This window comes from Musca autumnalis, unplaced genomic scaffold (assembly GCF_047663935.1).
Source record: "Musca autumnalis isolate F117 unplaced genomic scaffold, ASM4766393v1 scaffold_3, whole genome shotgun sequence".
Lineage (NCBI taxonomy): Eukaryota > Metazoa > Arthropoda > Insecta > Diptera > Muscidae > Musca > Musca autumnalis.
In genome coordinates, this window is record NW_027411866.1 from 195,076,590 (window position 1) to 195,097,358 (window position 20,769).

General features: G+C 36.1%; 1 protein-coding gene across 18 annotated transcripts in view; it reads right to left on the bottom strand.

The window, feature by feature from the left end:
* The window catches only part of Fur2 (furin-like protease 2), a 719,646-nt gene that overhangs the window by 507,834 nt on the left and 191,043 nt on the right, over positions 1 to 20,769 (bottom strand). The window contains exon 1 of one of the 18 annotated variants that reach the window (XM_073976177.1): positions 278 to 304. The exons of the other annotated variants lie outside the window; for them this stretch is intronic. The gene's annotated coding sequence lies outside the window, so the exon portion shown is untranslated. Of the gene's footprint in view, positions 1 to 277; positions 305 to 20,769 lie in introns of those variants that run through there. 18 annotated transcript variants of the gene reach the window in all.

The following is a 20,769-nucleotide window of genomic DNA, read 5'->3' on the forward strand; positions in this document are numbered from 1 at the left end:
GCGAATAGTTTCCGAAAGAAAACTTTAAGAAAAAAATAACGATTTCGGAGATATGGTGCAAAATGTATACAAATTATAGAAATTTTCGATATTTTATAAAATATTGGTTTCAGAGATATAACCGATATAACCCCGAATAGCTTTAAAAATTCAAAAATCTGGCACAAGAAAACCCAACTAGGGTCCTTAGTTCAAATTGTTTGCACAAGACTACCTTAAAAATGTTGCACAGTGTTATTATTTATCACATGAACGATAATATAGAAATTTCACTCACAGTCTTAATCATTCCGTTTAAAAAAGGCTTACCTGAAATTAAAAAAGAAAAAAATCTAATATTAATTATATTGAATATTGATTGTTTTAAGTCTGAAGTATTGACTATTTTTAAAATTATATTTCATATAATAAAGTTTTAATATTAAAATAATATTTTACATATATATTTTGAAACAATGAACATATTAATCTTTACGACTAAATCCAACCTTGGCTAAAATAATGGTATTTCCACTAATATTATAAAATATAACGTAGAAAATATAAAAATTTAAAATTAAAAATATTATATATAAAATATAAATTATATTTACAATATAAAATATAAAAAAAATAAACATATCTATATATATAAAAGAGCTTAGTGAGTGACTGACATATATAATCGCCCAGAGTTGGGTGTTGTTGTTGTTGTAACAGTGTTTTTTATACCTTCCACCATATGGAGGGTATAATTAAATTTGTCATTCTGTTTGTAACACATCGAAATATTCGTCGGAAACCCTATAAAGTATATATATTATTGATCAGCATAAAATGCTATGTCGATTTGACAATGTCCGCCTGTCCGTCCGTTCGTCCGTCTGTCTGTTGAAATCAAGATACAGCTCGCAATTATAAAGATAGAAAGTCAAAATTTGGTACAGAAGTTTTTATTACTTGCAGGATGGTCGGTATTGAAAATGGGATATATCGGTCCACGTTTTGATATAGCCCCCATAGAACGGTACCTCCTGATTTTCGGTATTTTTAAGGTTTTAGCTTCATTATCCTACCAAAATGGCTGAAATTTGGTACGTAGTCTTTTTTAGGGGTATACAGCTTTTCCCCAGAATTTTGTCGGTATCGGTCCACACCTTCATATAGCCCCCATAGAACGGTACCTCCCGATTTTCGGTATTTTTAAGGTTTCAGCTTCATTATCCTACCAAAATAGCTGAAATTTGTTACTTAGTCTACGTTGGTGGTATAAAACTTTCCCCCAGAACTTTGTCGATATCGGTCCATGCCTTCATATAGCCCCTATAGAACGGTACCTCCCGATTTTCCGTATTTTGAACGTTGTGGCCTCAATATTCCACCGAAATGGCTGAAATTTGTTATTAAGACTTCGCTGGGGGTACTCAAACTTGCCCTTTAAATTTGTCGGTATAGGTCCACGCTTTCATATAGCCCCCATGGAAAAGTACCTCCTGATTTTTCGTATTTTGAAGGTTGTGTCTTCAATATTCCACCAAAATGGCTGAAATTTGGTATTTAGTCTTAAATGTGATATAAAACTGTTCTGTACAGGTCCACGCTTTCATATTGCCCCATTTCTGACTAAAATTCGTCGGTATAGGTCCACGTTTCGATATAGCCCCCATAGAACGGTACTTCCGGATTTTCGTAATACTGATGATTGTGACGTCAATATCCAACCGAAATGGCTAAAATTCGTTATTTCGTCTTCCAAGAGTTATAAAATATTCCAGAAGAGTATTATCAGAATAGGTTCACGTCTTCCCAGATTCCCATAGAAGCTTACTTCTTGATTTTCGGTATTTTTTTAGTTTTAGCCACATTCTCTTGCCGAAATATAGGAAATTTGGTATTTAGTCTTCCTTTAAGCCTAAAAACTTTCCGTCAGAAATTTGTAGGTATAGATCGACGTTTTGAAATAGCCCCCATAGAATGGTGCCTCACATTGTTTTACCGAAATTGCTGAAATTTAGTATTAAGTCTTCTTCATACACGAAAGGAAACTAGTTATTCCATTTTACTTCAATACAACTTGTGATGGAGGGTACAACAAGTTCGGACCGGCCGAACTTAACGCCGTTCTTACTTCTTTTTTATTATGTTTGTATGTTCGTTCCTCTGTTCAATATGGCTCTGGGTTCATCTCCAGTTCCAGAAAAATGGCTGCTTCTATGGGATGTAGCCACAGATCCACTGGAGTTAGATAGGTAGGTTTGGCGGGGCAGTTGAAAAGGTGTTCTGCGTCGTGCGGGCCCGTGCCGCATACTGGGCAGATGTCTTGCACGGCGCAGTCGTTTTCCGCACAACAAGAATTTAGGCGACTGCAATATCCCGAGCGTAGTTGAGCCAAAACTACTCTGGTTTGTTGTGGCAGCTGACGCTCCTCTGCTGCGATAGATGAGGGATGTACTCCGAGTACTTTACTGACACTATAATTGCTTAAGGCCTTGACAACTGCGTTCGTGTGAATGCTATTCAAACCTACTTGATATGCTTGTTGATCTGCCTGAATGTGTCAGGCCTACGAACAAGACGGTGATTGGCATGGCTTACACGGTAACTTCCAAGCAGGTACTGCAACGAAAGCATCTCATTGTGTTGCTTCACTGGAAGAATCTTTGCTTCCTCATGTAGATGGTCCACTGAAGATTTGAGGAGGCACCCTGTTGCTGTTCTAAGGGCGGCATTCTGGCAAGGTTGAATCTTTTTCCAACTCATGTCACATAATCTCGGGGGCCAGACTGGAGCCGCATAGCTTACCACAGATCGACCTATCGCGTTATATGTGGTCAACAAGGTTTCTTTATCTGCACCCCAAGTGCTGCCGGCTAGGGACTTGAGGACCTTGTTCCTAATTTTCAGTTTGTCGCAGATAGCTGTGGCGTGTGCGCACAACGTGAATGTAGTGTCGAATGTGACTCCTTAAATTTTAGGGCAGTTTGTGGTCGGAACTTTGCTACCGTCGACCACGACATTCAACTCACGTCCAAACTGCGCTGTCCATGTGGTGAACAGAGTGGCTGTAGATTTTGTGGCGGATATCTGCATATTCCTCGCATGGAAAAAGGTGGTAAGATCGGTTAAATGGTTGTTCAGTCTCTCACAGATGTCATCAGGATAGGTACCTGACGCCAGGATTGTGCAATCATCCGCATACGTTACGATCTCGAAGCCGCCTGGAGGGGGCGGAATAAAGGAGAGGTAGAGGTTAAACAGTTCCGGAAATATCACCCCTCCTTGGGGAATTCCCTGTTTCACTCTATGGGGCTTGGACTTATTGTACCTGAATTCAACGTACGACTGGCGTCCACAAATATAATTGACTATCTATTGTTTCAAGCGTGGCCGGAGGGTTGTTTGCTCAATGTCCTTAAACAGCGTGGAGTGCCTGACTGTATCAAAGGCTTTTGATAAGTCAAGCGCCACCATTACTGTTCTATCACACGGCCGTCTCTGGTTGAGTCCTTGACAAATATGTGTGGTAATGGCGTGCAGCGCAGTTGTCGTGCTGTGCTGCTTACGGAATCCATGCTGATGATCGGGAAGTTGATAGCTATTTCTGCTACTGGGGAGGACTAAGGCCTCAAGGGTCTTTACTACGGGCGACAAAAGCGAAATCGCCTGTACGATTCACTTTTGCTGGCATCCTTGCCGGGCTTCCGTAGTGGCACCACCCTGACCATTTCCAGACTTCGGGAACAATGAGGGTGGATAGCAACAACTTGAGAACTTTAGTGAGATACTCCACCCGCGGCTCATCCAGCTGCTTCAGCATTACCATGGAGATTCCATCAGGGCCCAACGCTTTGGATGATTTAGCGTTCCTGATGGCATTGGCAACATCATAAATTGTAAACTGTGGTGGTTCCGCCTCGGCAGGAAGAGATCTGATGCGACGTGATACTCTTCACTTCGCCCTGTCACTCTCGGGGTGCTCGACAAACTGTTGACTGAAATAACTTGCGCACCTCTTCGAGTCAGTCAACGTAACGTCGCCAAACGTGACTGAGGTCCTATCTTCCCTTCTTCCAGGGTTCGAGAGTGGGTATAGGTTTGCTGTTGGTGTGTAGGGGTGAGATAAGGGTGGGTTTTTGGAAATTCGACCTAGAAGGGTAAGAAAAGTACTAACAGGTACTAAATATGGTACCCTTTGTATTATGTTAACGGGAAGAGCTAGAATTCTGAAATTTGGAACGAGTTTTTTGGAAATTTAGCCTGTAAGTCTACAAAAAGTACTAAAATTTACAAAATTTAGTACCAATTGCTAGATATAGCTAGAATCATGGAATATGGTATGGAAATTAAGGTTGGGAAGTGGTGCTTCTAAAAAGAAATGGTTTGAAAAATTCTTAATCATGTGTACGAAAAGTACTAAATGGTACTAAATTTAGTACAATTTGGATTTGGGTGAACGTATAGAGCTGCAAACCTGAAATTTAGAATTAAGATTACTGTTGAAGTGTAGGGTTGAGATATGAGGGTGGTTTTGGGAATTCATACTTATGTGTACGAAAAGTACTAAATTTGGTACAACAGCGATTTGGGTGAACGGATAGAGCGGGAATCCTGAAATTTCGAATTGAGATTACTGTTGGATTGTAGGATTGGGGAAGTTTTGGAAATTCGTACCTATGTGTATGAAAAGTACTAAATGGTACTAAATTTGGTACTATGGGGATTTGGGTGAACGGATTGAGCTGGAATCTCGAAATTTGGAATTAAGATTACTGGTGGAGTGTAGGATTGAGGTAGTTTTGAAAATTCGTACTTATGGGTACGAAAAGTACTAAATTTAGTACAATTTTGATTTGGATGAACGGATAGAGCTGGAATCCTGAAATTTGAAATTACTGTTAAAGTGAAGGATTGAGGTAGTTTTGGAAAATCTTACTTACGGGTACGAAGAGTACGAAATGATACTAAGTTTGGTACAATTTTGAATTGGACGAACGGATATAGCTGGAATCTTGAGATTTGGAATTACGATTACCGTAATTATTTTGTATTAATGTCAGTATATTGTGGTGATAAGTCCATAAGTATACGAAAAGTACTTTATAGTACTCAATTTGTTTTTGGGTGTAGGGACAATGCTGGAATCTGTATTTTTTGAGTTAGGGCGAGTATTGGTGTGCAACGTTGATCTCGCTGTTAATGTGTAAGGGTGAGATACGGCTGATCTTATTGAAAATCGAACTAATGGGGTACGTACAGTACTAAAATAAAAATAAATATTGATTAAAATTGGTATTAATGCAACAAAATTTTCAGTGCTTGCCATTTCCATATTATTTATTGTTTATTTGCTTTTTATATCCTTTCTGCATACGAAGTAGCGGGCATTTTGCTAGTAAAATCCTTAAAATTTTTTCCTTTATAAATTTCAAAAGTTCTACATGTTTTGTGTACTGTTTGTTACTGGTTGACATAACTTGTCAATATATTTACAACAACATGTAGTCATGTTGTTGTATTGTTTACAAAAATTACATTACACAATTATTTTTTTTGTTTCTTACTTTTTTAAATTAGCTATGACACGAATTTATCTGTTCACTGAGGTTGTTTGTTATTGTTTTTGCATGGCTGGCGGTGGTTTTATTAGATTCTATTTTTTTTATTGTTGCCTTCGGTTTGTCAATAAATTAAACATGTTTTCATTATAGCCAGATAGATATTCATTCCACAGAGGTAAGTATTGGTAAATTACACAAAAATGAAATTTAAAACGGATGTTTGGTTGTTATCTCCACAAATAATAATGAGCAATTATTTGGTTGCACATGTTGATAATTAGTTTTACAGCATTTTGAAAATAATGAGGCCGTCGCATTGTATTGAAATATTTTAGTAAATTAAATTTTTTAAATAATAGAAACAAATAAAAAATTAAATGAAGGTAGTTTGTAGAGAAACACGTATAATTTAAACACTAACATGCATGGTGATTAGAATAATATATCAGTGGAGCAGAAACATTACAAAGCGACGGTGTCCTACAACAAATTCTTTAAGCTAAGTTGTATGCCAAATAAATACATATGCATTAAAACGCCCTTATTTTACAATATCTTCAACCAATAATATAGCAATATTTTTATCAAGATGCAATTGACATTTAACTTAAAACAACTTTTTTATATGTCATTTTATATTTCATATTCAACAATTATTGCATTTTTTACACGGAATATAAACAAATGTGTGTAAGTCAAAATGCATTTTAATGAGTATCTGTATGTATGTACTTTATAAAATGTTTACTCTTTCACATTTTCTGTTTACCTTTGCATAAAATTAAAAAAAAGAAAAATTATTTTCTTTCATATCCTACCTACCACTCGTTGAGTATAATAATTTTTTAATGTTTTCGCTTCTTTTGTGGATAATTAATTGTATGTGAAATGAAAATTTAGTGGAAAAATACTTACCTTGAGATATGCATAAATGAATATCGCAAGCCATATACGCACATTTCATTTCAGATATTTTGTTTTATCATTCGGGCACTTGGAAACGCAATGCTTGCTGTACGGACGTGATAAAAACTTTACCTTTTACTTTTTACTTTTCACTTATCATACATTTAAGAACATATTATATAAGTAGTACATAAATATAATTTACATGATGCATTCTTGGAATTTTTTAAATATTCATTTATTAATATTCATTCGAATGAAATCGTAATCTTAAAAATGAGAAATCAAGGCAATATAGTATAAAACATAAATATGTCTTAACTTGCTGCGGAAAATTGCAGGATAATTGAAAGAAAGTAATACAAGAAAATTAAAAAAAATGCGAATTATGCAGCTTAAATATGGAATAATGTCGAATGTATGAATATGTAAAAAAGTATACGTCGGCTTTGCCGACAAAAATATACCCTCAGCCTGTGTGGGTTGAAATACTTTTTCCCAAAAACAGACAGATAGGGCCCAAACTTGAACATAAACTATGTTTCGACCATATTTAGAGATCATAAGTTTGGACCAAATTGATATCGCTCTTACCATTTTAGCGAATATTTTCGAACTTTTGTGGGGGAGGAACCGGAAGGAGTGTACCTAATATTCGAAGAATATAATCATGTAATATTCGAAGAATATACAAAGTGTGGACGAACGCAGTATTCGATTCGAGCTCTCCAGCTACCACATATCGCTCATTTACTCAAAGAGTGACATAACTCAAAAAATGTGTCCTCTATGTTAGCAATTTTTATTTTTTCTACGAATTCTACTTTGTCTTGTGTCAAATTTTCATGTTTTATCTCTCAAACTCAACAAGTTATAGCTCATTTACTACGGGTGTATAAAGCACTAAAACACTTCAAACCCTGCTTGATCTTGCACAGAAATTTAGCGATGATATCTGTCTATCTGTTTGCAAGATATGGTCCAAGTAGTTATGTTATTTTTTATGTAATAATCTTTTTAAGTTGGGAAGTCAAATTTCAATCGTTAACTTAAAACTCGATTTTTTGAGATGTGTCACTCTTTGAGTAAATGAACGATATGGTGCCATAGGGGTTTTTTACGACTTTCGTGCTGTTCTCTCAAGAAGTATAGACTTGCCCCTGAAATGGTTGCTTCAACAAAAATCAAAGTGATTCGATAGCAGGTCTTAAAGTGAATTTATACAAACATTTTTGTGGGGGGTACCCGAAGGAGTGGACAAATATAGTCCATATTCGAACCTGACCTATATCTGGTAGATATATTAGGATGTGTAAAGTATGGACCAAATCGGTCACTACATCAAGAGTTATTGTGCGCACAATTTTTCCGAACATTTTTGAACACTGAAGAAGTGGACCGATATGGCTTATCTTCGAACTTAAAATAAGTTGGCACAAAATTTGCATCTTTCAGGCTATTTTCCCAGGAAGTATGGACTTGCCCCAGATGAAACTTGCACCGTAGTATGGCAGTGAATACAAGTTGCTACAACAAAAATCAAAGCGATTTGAGAGCAGGCTCTAAACTGAACTTTTCCGAAATTTTGTGTGGAAGGTACCCGACGGAGTGGACCGATTGAGTCCATATTGAAACATCATCTAAAGCTGGTACACATTTCAGGATGGGCAAAGTATGGACCAAATCGGTTACTCCATTCAAGAGTAATCGTGCGCACACATTTTCCGAACATTTTCGAACTTTTTTGGGAGGTACCGGAAGGAGTGGACCGATAAAGCCCATCTGCGAACTTAAACTAAGTTTGAACAAAACATTACGAAAGCCAAAATTTGAACCGAATAGGTTCATCCGTTCGAGAGCACCAGCCAGACGGACGGACATGGCTAGATCAACTCCGAATTGTCTGAAACACATTTCGTCCATACATACTTGGGGTCTAAAACCATTATTTCCATGAGGCACATATTGCCCGTATGAAAGTGTACATACCCTTCCTAACCTAAAGGCTGAGGGTATAAAAAAGAATTGTTTCCCAATTAAAAAAATCTTATAAACAATTATGGGGTTATATTCTTGGAAGTTCAAACTCATCCTTTAGTTTAACAAGAGCCTATCATCCGCAACAAATAGTTACAAAAGACAACTAAAAATCGTGAAAGAAGTTATGTTGAAGTTTGGCATGTATAATTTCCTAGAATTTATGTTACAACATAAAATACCCAATTAAAGGCCTGGCTTTGCGCCTGGCTTTATTGCCTTACTTCATTTCTGACATACGACCATGTGTTGGGTTCTTTACAGTGGCTTGATTGAGACACCTCCAAAACATGGTTTTTGAACGCTTTTACAGCATCTTCTGGCGATGAGATTCGTTGACCAGGCATTTTTTTCTTGATGTGCTGGAATCAAATGAAGTCACAGGATCCCTAGACAGGCCTGAACGTCGCATGACCCATCAATTCCATGTTTTGTACGGTCAGACAGGTACTGATTTAAATCGATGTGTGAGAGCTCACATTGTCATGATGCAGAACGATTCGTATTCTCTTGTTCGTTTTTCGAATTTCTCAGGAGACTTAAGGCAAACAAATTGTAGTATAACACTCAGAATTAACCGTTCTACATTTCTCAGGGCGTATAGTCGCCACACAGCCAGTTTTGCCGGAGAAATATCAAAACTGAACATTTACTTCGAAGTTTTTGTTCCATGAACAACTTTGGTTGTATTTGGCACGCTTTCGAAGACCCAAACGGCCGATTCATGTTTTGTTTCGGGCTCCTAAGCATAGATGCAAGATTCGTCGTGTGCGACGATCTCATAAATGACGTCTGAAGCACCACGATTGTGCCTTTTTTGATGTGTGTGTGGAGATAAATTGGATTTCAAATTGAAAAATTTAATATTAGCAAAGACGCGAACCATCAAAAAAGTACTGTTAAGGAACTAACAGATCTATGTTAAGGCCTCAACAGAGCATTACTGAGGCTAAATTTAAATTGGAATTTAATGACAATATTTATTTTAAGATTGAAACTAATAAATTCGGTATAATTTGTGAAGAATATTTAACAGAATTAAGGAAAAGTGTGAATATTTATTTAGTATACAATTTAATTGTATTTATGAGATTTGTTTAAATTGTAAATTTCTAATAAAAATACCCAAAGCTGGAATTTACTTGCGTACATTTTCGTCCGACCATTTTTCATAACTTTCGATGTGGATAATCCATCAAATTAAATCTTTGTATGTCGATAAAGGGCCATCATATAGCACTATGAAAAACTGGTTTAATGAATTCAATCCAAAACCTGCCATTGTGCCAGAACGACCAAAAGCGGCCGTTGTGTGAACGGATAATGCAAGATCGCCATTTTAGTATATGCCGTGAGATAGATACATCCTTGGGCATTTATTCCACAACTAACATATGATATTGCGTTAACACTTGGCGGCAAAAATATGTTTGGATGCAAACATAAAATATATTTGGATGCAAACATAAATATGTTTGCAACCAGTCCCAAACAAATATTTGTTTGGATCCAAACATATGTTATGTTAGGGACTGTTGCAAACATATTTATGTTTGGATCCAAACATATTTTATGTTTGCATCCAAACATATTATATGTTTGCTGCAGTTTTTAACATATATTTTTATGTGCAGCAATGACCAGAAGCGTCCAAAAACCATGTTTTGAAGGTGTCTTAACCAAGCCACTGTAAACAACCGAACACATGGCCGTAAGTTAAACTGACCTGATTACGCGTAGGCTGAAAACTGTCAAACTTTCAAAAAAAGTCAAATGATGCCTGACGACACTGCGTGTTGCCTAGGCAAGGTAGTTTTCTAGCGACCCTCAAATTCATATCAGTTTATTTTTATACGTTAGCTCCAACTCATAGAAACAACATGACTGTTATAATAAAAAGAAGGTTAGTATTGAGGTGTTAAAAACACTTGAAAAAACTAGGAGTTTTGGTACAGGGCTATTTTGATATCAACAGAAAAAACGCTCTTATGAATACCCTCACACAACAAATTACAATGTTTGAAAAAAAAAAAAAACAAAAAAAAAAAACAAAACAAAACAATAACCTGCGGTTATTATCAACACTGCTGGGCAAAACAAAAAAGTGAAACATAAAACCCATAAAAATATATTATAATGAGCGAAATAAGTATTTAAATGTTTATCTGAGGATTTTGAAGATTTATTTTTTATTTTCTTTTTGTTTTTCTTCTTTTTTAGTATTTTTGTCATTGAATTGGAAGTGCCATTGAAATCCACTTGGCATGTCAATTGGAATATTAAAGAAAACAATTACATAAACGAATGTTATATGGTAAGTTCAAAATCTTTGTTATTGTTAATGACTGAACATTTGTAATCTATATTTTCGTTTACTTTCTCTCATAATTGAAAATAAGATGGAAATCGTTAATATCCGATTCTGAGTACCGAATTAAAAATACTTGAGCAGAGAAGTTTAAGTCACAAATTGGGTCAAATGTAAAAAAAAAAACAAGTAAAAGGTCGTTAAATTCGGCCAGGCCGAACTTTTTATACCCTCCACCATAAAATAGTCTTAGTTAAAATGGAATAATTAGGGTCCTTTCACAATTTTAGGTGGAACAACTTTTCGACAATGGATAGACTCCTACTGCTTTCCACTATTGCTTAAATTACACTGCGAACACAAATGTTGGGGCAGAGATAATTCCTTTTGGAGATTAAAGCCATTGGTGTGTGTATATTAAAAACCCCGAAGGACAGATGCGCCGTGAGTCGAACTTCCGCGTTATGGCGTGATGAAGTTTTTGCAAGAGACCCTGTAAGCCATCATGAATTAGCATTATATCTTTTTTTGTTGTTTTTGTTGAGCACTTAAGTAACAGTGAACAAAGATATAAAGCTAATTTCTGATGGCCCACAGGGTCTCTAACAAAAATTTCATCACGCCATAACGCGGAAGTTCGACTCACGGCGGATCTGTCCTTCGGGGTTCATAATATACTCACCAAGGCCTTTCTTCCCCAAGAAAGGTAGGTGAAAGGTACCACCTACGGGGCTAAATCAAAGAGTCAACCTATCTTTAAATTTTTGGCGGAAAAGTTTTATAGCTGCAGGGAACTTCAAGAGTCAAATTGAGGGTACTTTCATCAAAACAATGTAGACCCTCAAAAATGAACCATGTTGACGAATTTTAGTGAAGAAATTTCGTGACCACTGAAAATTCCCGAAAATCGTGAGGTACAGTTATATGGGCGGATATACCAAAACATGGACCTTTATTGACGATTATTTTTGAATAGACAAAATTGTAGCTAAAATTCGCAAAATACCGATCATTACAGCTAGTTCGGTTAAAAATTGTAGCTAAAATTATCAAAATACCGAAAATATGGGGGCTATAGCAAAAAATGGACCTATCTTGACGATGCTTTGTTGGAGATGGTTTATGACCTCTGAGAACTTCAAATGTCAAATAACAGATATTTCGGTTAAAAACTGTAGCTAAAATTCTCAAAATACCGAAAATTGGGAGGTACCGTTATATGGGGGCTATATCAAAACATGGACCTATGCCCATATCCTTTGGGATATAAGTTTGTTGATCACTAGGAACCCTAAGTGCCAAATCATAGCTAATTCGGTCTGCAAATGTGGCGAAGAACGTCAAAATACCTCAAATTCGGAGGTACCGTTATATGGGGGCTATACCAAGGAATGGACCGATATAGCCCATCTTCGAACTTGACCTGCCTATGGAAAAAAAATCCTCGCGTGCCAAATTTCAGCACTCTATCTCAATTATTGCGGACGCAAGAGTGATTACAACAGACGGACAGACGGACATGGCTAGATCGTCTTAGAATTTTATTCTGATCAAGAATATATATACTTTATAGGGTCGCAAATGATTAGTTCGATGTGTTACAAACAGAATGACAAACTTAATATACCCTCCATACTATGGTGGAGGGTATAAAAATTGAATGGGAGGAACAAACGCCCCCTAATAACATAACATATTTGGTTAGTAATCGAGTTTAAATTTATAATAAAAAAGTAAAGAAATGTTAAATAAGGGGACGAGTAACAACTTAAAAATGTAGAAAACTTTTGTTTCTGGTTTATGACAAGAACAAAAAATAGAGCAGAAAAATCCTACGAAATTGAAAGTAAAATAAACTAAGTGATATCTAACTCAAATGTCCATAAAGACAACATGATTTTAGCATTAGCAGCAATATAGGTTGAGCTAAAAAAACAAAAACAAACACAACTAGGAGGATCAAAATTAGAAAGAAAAACAAAAAAACATGTTGATGAAAATATTGAGAATGCTAAAACTAGAAAAAAGGAGGAGTATAACGTCACATGGCAAGGAAATGAAATAACAAAACATATTACCTTTTTCCCCCTTACCCAAGAAATCAATAATGAGAGATGATGTGGATATATGGTCGGATTTCTATCCCAAAGCAAACTTGAAAGTTTTTGTCAAAGATTCCTATTTTTAAATTAATGTTTTTCTTTATTGAAATCTCCTTACATGAAGTGAGGTGGTGAGGAGGTGTGACACTGTTTTTTAGGCTTAGTGGTTTCTTGTGTTTGTCAGGATACCATTTTTTTCCTACAAATAGCAAAAGGTCCAAAGAAAACACACAAACAAGCTAAAAAATGGCATGGGAGGAAAAAGGTCAAAATGTTAAATTTTGCCATAGCCTTTGTACCAACAAAAAAACCAAACGTATTGAATCTCAATCTTCTAAATAGATGTTCGTTTTTTCCCATTGGTTTCCCGTTCCACCCCTTTGCCAGAAAATGTAGGTGTAGCTCACAAACTTGTAAATAAAAATAAATTGAAGGCGTATATTAGAAATGTCAAAATATATTAAAAAGCTTTTAAGCTATTTACGGCTAGAACCAAAATCGAAAGCAAAAAAAAAGAGATACAAAAATCTCCAACACTTTGACCACTACATGTGGTCAACAACAAAGCACACTTTCGACTCCCATGAACTCCTACCAACCACCCTAAATGCAACATGTAACTTTAAATTAAAGCTAATTGTATTTGACAGTGTGGTGGTCAAATGGTTTGTAATAAAAAAGAGTTAAGTTGGTCGGGTGGTTGTTTGGCTGCTTATTGTGAAGATTAAAGGCCAAACCAAACCAAACTTTGTTGAGAAAAAAGTTAGACCGGATTTCTCAATGATTGCCTTCCAGCACAGCAGGTTCACATTACAGTTCCGGCCTAGAAATGGCTATTGATTTTAAATTATGGCAAATTGTGTGGAGTTTTTTTGTTGCTTTTTCAGTGTTAAGTGGCAGCAAATTGTGGGAATTATTTTGGGTTTTGTTTCAGTTAAGTTTTTTTGGTAAGTAATTTGATATTTATGGGTACAGAGTTCAATGTGCCAGGCTGTAATTATTTGAAATAATAACTAAATTATAAAATTGATTCTATTGTTGATACAATTAACAAAAATAATTTGTGGTGATATGCCTACAGAATAGAGACTATGGACCACAAATATAAATAGACACGAAGGGAGTGCGTACCTTATCTACACGCAGAGAAAAAATATGATTGGTCCAACAATATTCGAAGAGCAAAATATGTATTGTAAAGATATTGTTAGATTCCGCATGTAGTATTGTGAGTCCAACAATTGTTTTTGCTAATTACAACAATAGTTGTTGTCATATCCAACAATAGTTTTTGTCTTCTGGACAATATTATTCTCTTTTCTTCGATAATTTTATTCTCTTCTCGGTATTCGATGGCGTGGTGAAAAAAACAATTTTGGTGAGTTTTGTTTGTATGAGTTCCTCTTATCTTTGTTCTTTGTTGTATATGTACACCATAAAGCCATGTTCATACCATCATTTGAATAACGTCGTTCGTTCTCATAATTACGTACACGAATTAACCCGTTCATACGACATGGTACATCATTCATAGCAACATGATTCATATTTTCATAGTTTTTGTTTACTGATTTTAAAGGAAGTTTCAGCCAAAAGACGAGTAAAGTTAATTGATATGAACTGAAAAAATTTTTGTCATTCTTTCAGATATCTATTTAATATTAAATTATATTAGTTTCATTCATGTTTTCTATTTTTTCTCACAATTTTGGTGTTTTCGGTATGTTTTCAAATTTTTCTATTTTAAAAATTAACGAGAGAGAGACCTGCCAAAATAACTTTTTGGTATACAGATTTCCGGCAGGCATTTGATTTTTGTTTCTTAATTTGTACACGAATTTGGAACGATGGACAAGAAATGTAAATGCAATGAAAGAGAAGACAAAATATGCTATGATTTAAATGTATACTACTAGTCGTTAAACCGTTTACTTTTCATTCATATTTTGCAATTTTTCTAAAAATTTTTGGGTTTTTAATACATTTTTAAATTTTGTATTTTTCCTGTCATAATTCATTTATTTCGAAAAATGCTCTCATTTGTTAGAGATGGGACATATTTTATCGTCGTTCTGAGAGTAATTTAAATTGAACAAGGTACAAAAATCGTTGTTCGTTCTCAAAAATTTGTATGGGAAATGAAGTAATTATATCGTAATTTGGGGTCGAACAACGAATAGAGAGCGAAACACCGTCAGTCTGAACAAGGCATAAGATTATTATTTTTATTTGTTTCTTCTTTCTCATTGTGTTTGTCAATGCTCATAATATTATTCGTGACATTTTTACCAAAGTTATGTGGAAAGTGGTGTATTTGAGAATCAAATCAAAAATTTCATTAACAAGTTTTCTGGGCTGGCAATAGTTTTTGTAAAAATTCTAGATTATGATAGTTCCATAGGTATTGTCAATGATTTTTACCATATTGAGGAATTTCGCAAGTAGTTTTTGTTTAGTATGTTTGGAGCAAACGATGTTATTTTGGATTTGCAATTGCAATGTTTGTATTACACTATGCAACATTTTTCAGCCAATCGCGTGCAAACAAATTCTGTCCAGAATTTTATGAAAGTAGAGGACCAGTAGGTAAAAACCATATTTGGGTTTTGTTATCTTAGATCGGGTTCGGTTTTTATGGCCTCATCTAAACATGGTAAAAGATCGAATTTTTAAAACAAATCGGGGCTGTATCTCTGAAACCAATACGAATCTTGCTTTGGTATCTGCAGCAAACTTGTAGATAAGAGCAAGAAGAAAATAATTGGAGGAATAGTGAACTCGAAAAACTGCATTTATTGCCTCAAAATTTAAAATATATCTAATAATTCTTTAATTTGTGTATATTTCGCAGCGTATCTCCCAAAATGTTAAATTCTTCTTAATGTTACCTTTTGGGAAAATATTCTCTGGAATGTAATACACAACTCTTCAGAACATTATATTGTTGTAAAATGCCTCTATCGCCTTGTTTATAGCAATTTTTCCAACAACAATTTGGTAAATATTTCAAAAATTCATTGAAATCCCAACATGAGAATAAACAGCCTGTGTGAACATTGTTTGAAATAAGTTTTGTAAAAGGTATGTTATGAAATACCCCTTAAACAACGTGAAATAACAATTTTAGAGTTTCAGAATGTTCTGAAGAATTGATGGTCACATTATTTAGAAAATTTTTATAATGGTTACTTGTTTCAACTTCCAACAGTTTAGTTGTTACTGACCAGAATTTCAGAAATTATAAAAACTTTTCCATATTTTAACGAGTTTGATGCGCTAGATGCAGCTTTTCCTAGTTCATCTGTTTGACACATAAGTTCTACTACTTTAGGGCTACAATATTGCTGAAGACTGCAAAGCAAAATTCTTATTAGTTTCAGAGATAAAGGTCCGATCACTGGAAAAAAAGGCTCATTTTATGTCGGTTTAGATGAGGCCATAAAATCTAAGCCCGATCTAAGAACACAAAACCCAATTAAGGTTTTTGTAGTCTCACTATGTACTTTCAGAAAATGTCCATTAGAAGTTGTTTGCATTTCCAGTGTTGCACAGTCTTATACAAATGAATTGTTGGAACAAAAATATATATTGTTGGTCCAACAGAAGCGTGTAAGCATTTGAGGTAACTTGGTCACATGGACGAAATGAATACTATCTTTCCGCCCATTTAGTTCTTTCCTTCCATACAAAGCGCCCGACCTAACCATTCGGTACAATTTTATGCTGATGCTGATACTTTATAGAGTCTCTGACGAACATTTAGACGTGTTACAAACGGAATGACAAAGTTAATTATACCCTTCATATTTATCGCCATGACTGGCTCCAGTCCACATTTTGTCTTAGGCTATGGTAAGTTCAGTGCTTCCGGGGTCTCCCTAAGGAACCACTTAGAACTTACGAAATAAATAGACTAGTACTATTCGTTTAAAATCTACTCGTGTTTAAATGCGATAGCTTGGGGAAACTGGATGGATGTTTTATGGCTGTGAAATACATATATGCAGAGTTAGGGGTGTGGGGGTGGTCGGTAGATAAATGTGAATTTGGTCGGTAGGTGGACGTCGAGCTGACGAGTGAGAAAATTAAGGAGATATTCTAAAACTTGATAACTTGTCAATCGGGAATTCCATGTTAATGCCCTTTTGAAGATGTTCGGAAGGGCTTGCATCGATGACGATAGTGAAATCCATGTATCCCTGCATTCGGGATTAGATGATCGGTACCATAATGTATTCCGCAATCAGGTGGAGATGATAAAGAAGGCGACAATTGTCGCATATTCTGTCTTTAACTAGATACAGAATCGCACTATAGTTGCACTCGAAGAGGATTGGAAACACGATGTATTTGGTTTTCGTGTGTCGCTGATCGGAAAAACTTAGTACTAGGAGTGCGATCTAGTATCTAACATGATCTTCTGTTTTATATAAATGAAACAGCGAATAAAGTTCCTATCGAACAACTAAGCGAAATTCCTAAGCTAACTGAAATTTCTGTGAAACAGCGAACAAAGGTTCATGTGGTGTAGCGACCGGAAGGTTCAGAGGAACAGCGAACCGAAGCACCTGTGAGTATTTATTGGTAACCACACCTTACTTAAATAGAATTTACAAGGGATTTAGAATATCTTCTATCAAAAGATGGGCATTCCAACCCGTATATCCAACTTTCTGCAGTGGTAAGCTCATCGTCGCTATCAAGAGCACTAATACATATGTAACCACTGGTGAATGAGAATTATTTCCTTGTAAGCCATTGGTATCATTGATAAAGTTGCAACGAAGTCAACTAAATCCATATAAAGACACTGGTATGCATTAGGCCTGAGTAATGGAGTAAACTTGTTTTTAACTGCAGGTCCTTGTTTTAGTATAGTTCCCAAATAACGATGCCACCAATCAATCATTTCTTAATATACACTCAGCATTATGGCTGCACTTTGTCACGTTCAGAAATGTGCCCCACTGAAGCAATGGTGTTATACCCTCAACATTTATGCTAACGAGGGCAAAATATGCCTCATCGAAATAATGGTTTTAGACCCCAAGTATGTTTGGACGAAACCAGTTTTAGACAATTTGGAGTCGAGTTAGCAATGTCCGTCCGTCTGGCTGGCTGGTGCGCGCGATAACTCTCGAACGGATGAACCGATTTGGTCCAAAATTTGGCTTTCGTAATACTTTGTCCAAACTTAGTTCAAGTTCGAATATGAGTTATATCGTCCATTCCTTCTGGTACCTCCCCACAAAAGTTGGAAAATGTGTGCGCACAATTACTCTTAAAGGAAGTAACCGATTTGGTCCATACTTCGCATATCGTAAAATTTCTATCAGACTTAGATGAGGTTCCAGTATGGACTCAATCAGTCCACTCCTTCGGGTACCTTCCAAACAAAATTTTGGAAAAGTTCAGTTTAGGACCTGCTCTCTAATCACTTTGACTTTTGTTGTAACAACTTGTATTCACTGTCCCCTATACGACGGTACAACTTTCATCAGGGGCAAGTCCATACTTCTTGAGAAAATAGCCTGCAAGATGCAAAAGGACCCTATGACACCGTGTGTAGTGGTTGGAGTGCAAGATAACTCTCGAACGGATCAACCGATTTGGTCCAAAATTAGGCATTCGTAATATTTTGTCTAATCATAGTTTAAGTTCAATGATAAGCCATATCGGTCCACTCCTTCAGGTAGCTCCCCCACAAAAGTTAAAAAAATGTTCGCACGATAACTCTTGAAGGGAGTGACCGATTTGTTACATACTTTACTCATCCTAATATATCTACCAGATATAGATCAGGTTCGAATATGGACTATATTTGACCACTCCTTCGGGTACCTATCACACACAATTAAGACCTGAAGCAACTTGCAATTACGACGGTAAGAGCTTTATTAGGCGCAAGTCCACACTTCTTGAGAAACCAACCCGAAAGACATAAAACCCCCTATTATGACCACTTGCAGTGGAGATTTGGCGTTCGTCATATTATTTCATAGTTTTTGTTCGAAAATAGGCAATACCAATCCACAACTTCCGGTTCTTCCCCGAATATTTAAAAAGTGTCACTTGCATGGTATTTAGTATTAACTTCAAAACTGAAGGTACCTTAGGGTACCTCCCCCACGAAAGTTCAACATTTGTGTCTAAGTGCAGTTTAAGGTCTGTCGAAGATCCTTTGGAAATTTATATCGATGCTCGTTGTGGTCCTGTTTACAGCGATATTATGTTTTCGTTGGACAAGTCCATGCTTACTGGCAAAGTTATACGATGACCCAATGAAATGGTTTCCAAAATAAGATCCACTTCCATAATGGATTATGTCGGTCCATTCCTTTAAGTACATCCCCTGCAACACTTTTGATCTTTAATTTTAATCCGCATTTTCGTCGGCAAGTTCAAATATCCAAAAAAGGCCACAAAATACTGAAAAGACCCTAAACACATTCGATCTGACCGTAAATGAAAGCTTCAATTCACATAGGATCTTTTCTTGTTCTTATATTCTTATTTATCGTTGGCGAGTCAATATTTTCTGAGAGTATGAAAGAAAAGTTCTAAAAAACCCACAATAAAATGGTTGATTATCACGAATACTATTTAAAGAATGGCTCCCAAACATAGACCAAATTTCAGTATGACATTTTAATATCGGACCACTTCTTGTATAGTGAACGGATTATTCCCGATATATGGGTCCCGAAATTTCCCAATACTTAAGGTCACTTCTTCATACGCCTCCAGCTTAAGAATGCAGTTAAGTTCAGGTTTTTACGAGGAATACTAAAAAAGCTTCTCACCAAGGCAACACGCAGTGTCGCCAGGCGTCATATTAATTTTTTTTGGAAAGTTTGACAATTTTTAGCCTAACCCTGCGTTTACAAATGCCAGTATTGGCAAGACAATAGCAAAAAATTCAAACCTTTTTCACAAATACTTTTATAAATGTTTAAATATGCATATGCATAAGTATGAATGTATTGGTGAAAATGGTTTATAAGTTTGCTATTGTCTTGCCAATACTATACGGCCTAGTAAGCGTACTCAGGACAGTTTGACATACGACCATGTGTTGTGTTGTTTACAGTGACTTGAAAAACTCACTTTGTGGAAAAATGGAATTTACTTGTGAACATTTTCGTCCTATAATTTTTCACAAATCCTATCCTATAGCACCATGAAAACTGGTTTAATGAATTTAATCGTGGCCGACACTCGCGAAAAAACGAAGGTCGTGAAGGGCGCCCAAAATCGGCCGTTGCGCCAGAAAAAAATTAAGCCGTGCGTGAACGGATAATGCTAGATCGCCATGTTGCATACCGTGAGATAGAGGCATCCTTGGACATTTCTTCCACTGACTAACATTTAATATTACATAAACACCTGGCAGCAAAAATGGATTTTTCTCGTTAGATCCAGCAAAATTGGTCAATGGCTCAAAAAAGGCTCTTGTGTATTTGTGCAATGAAATTGTGGACAAAAACAATCGCGATGCTTCAAACGACATTTACAAGATCGCCACAGACGACGAATCTTGTATCTCTGCTTAGGAGCCCGAAACAAAACCGGAATCGACCGTTAAGGCCTTCGAAAGCAAACCAAGTCCAACGAAAGTTGTTCAGGGAAGGAGGCCTTCGAAGCAAATGGTCGCCTGTTTCTTCACCAAAACTGACCGTGAGGGAAATACAGGACGGTTAATTCTGAGTATTACAGTACAATTTGTTTGCTTGAAGTCTCCTGAGAAATTCGACAAACGATCAAAAGAAGACGAATCGTTCTGTATCCTGACAATGCCTATTTGACCAGACAAATCGTGGAAATGATGAGTCATGTGCCGTACAGCCCTGACTGGGGATCCAATGACTTCATTTAATTG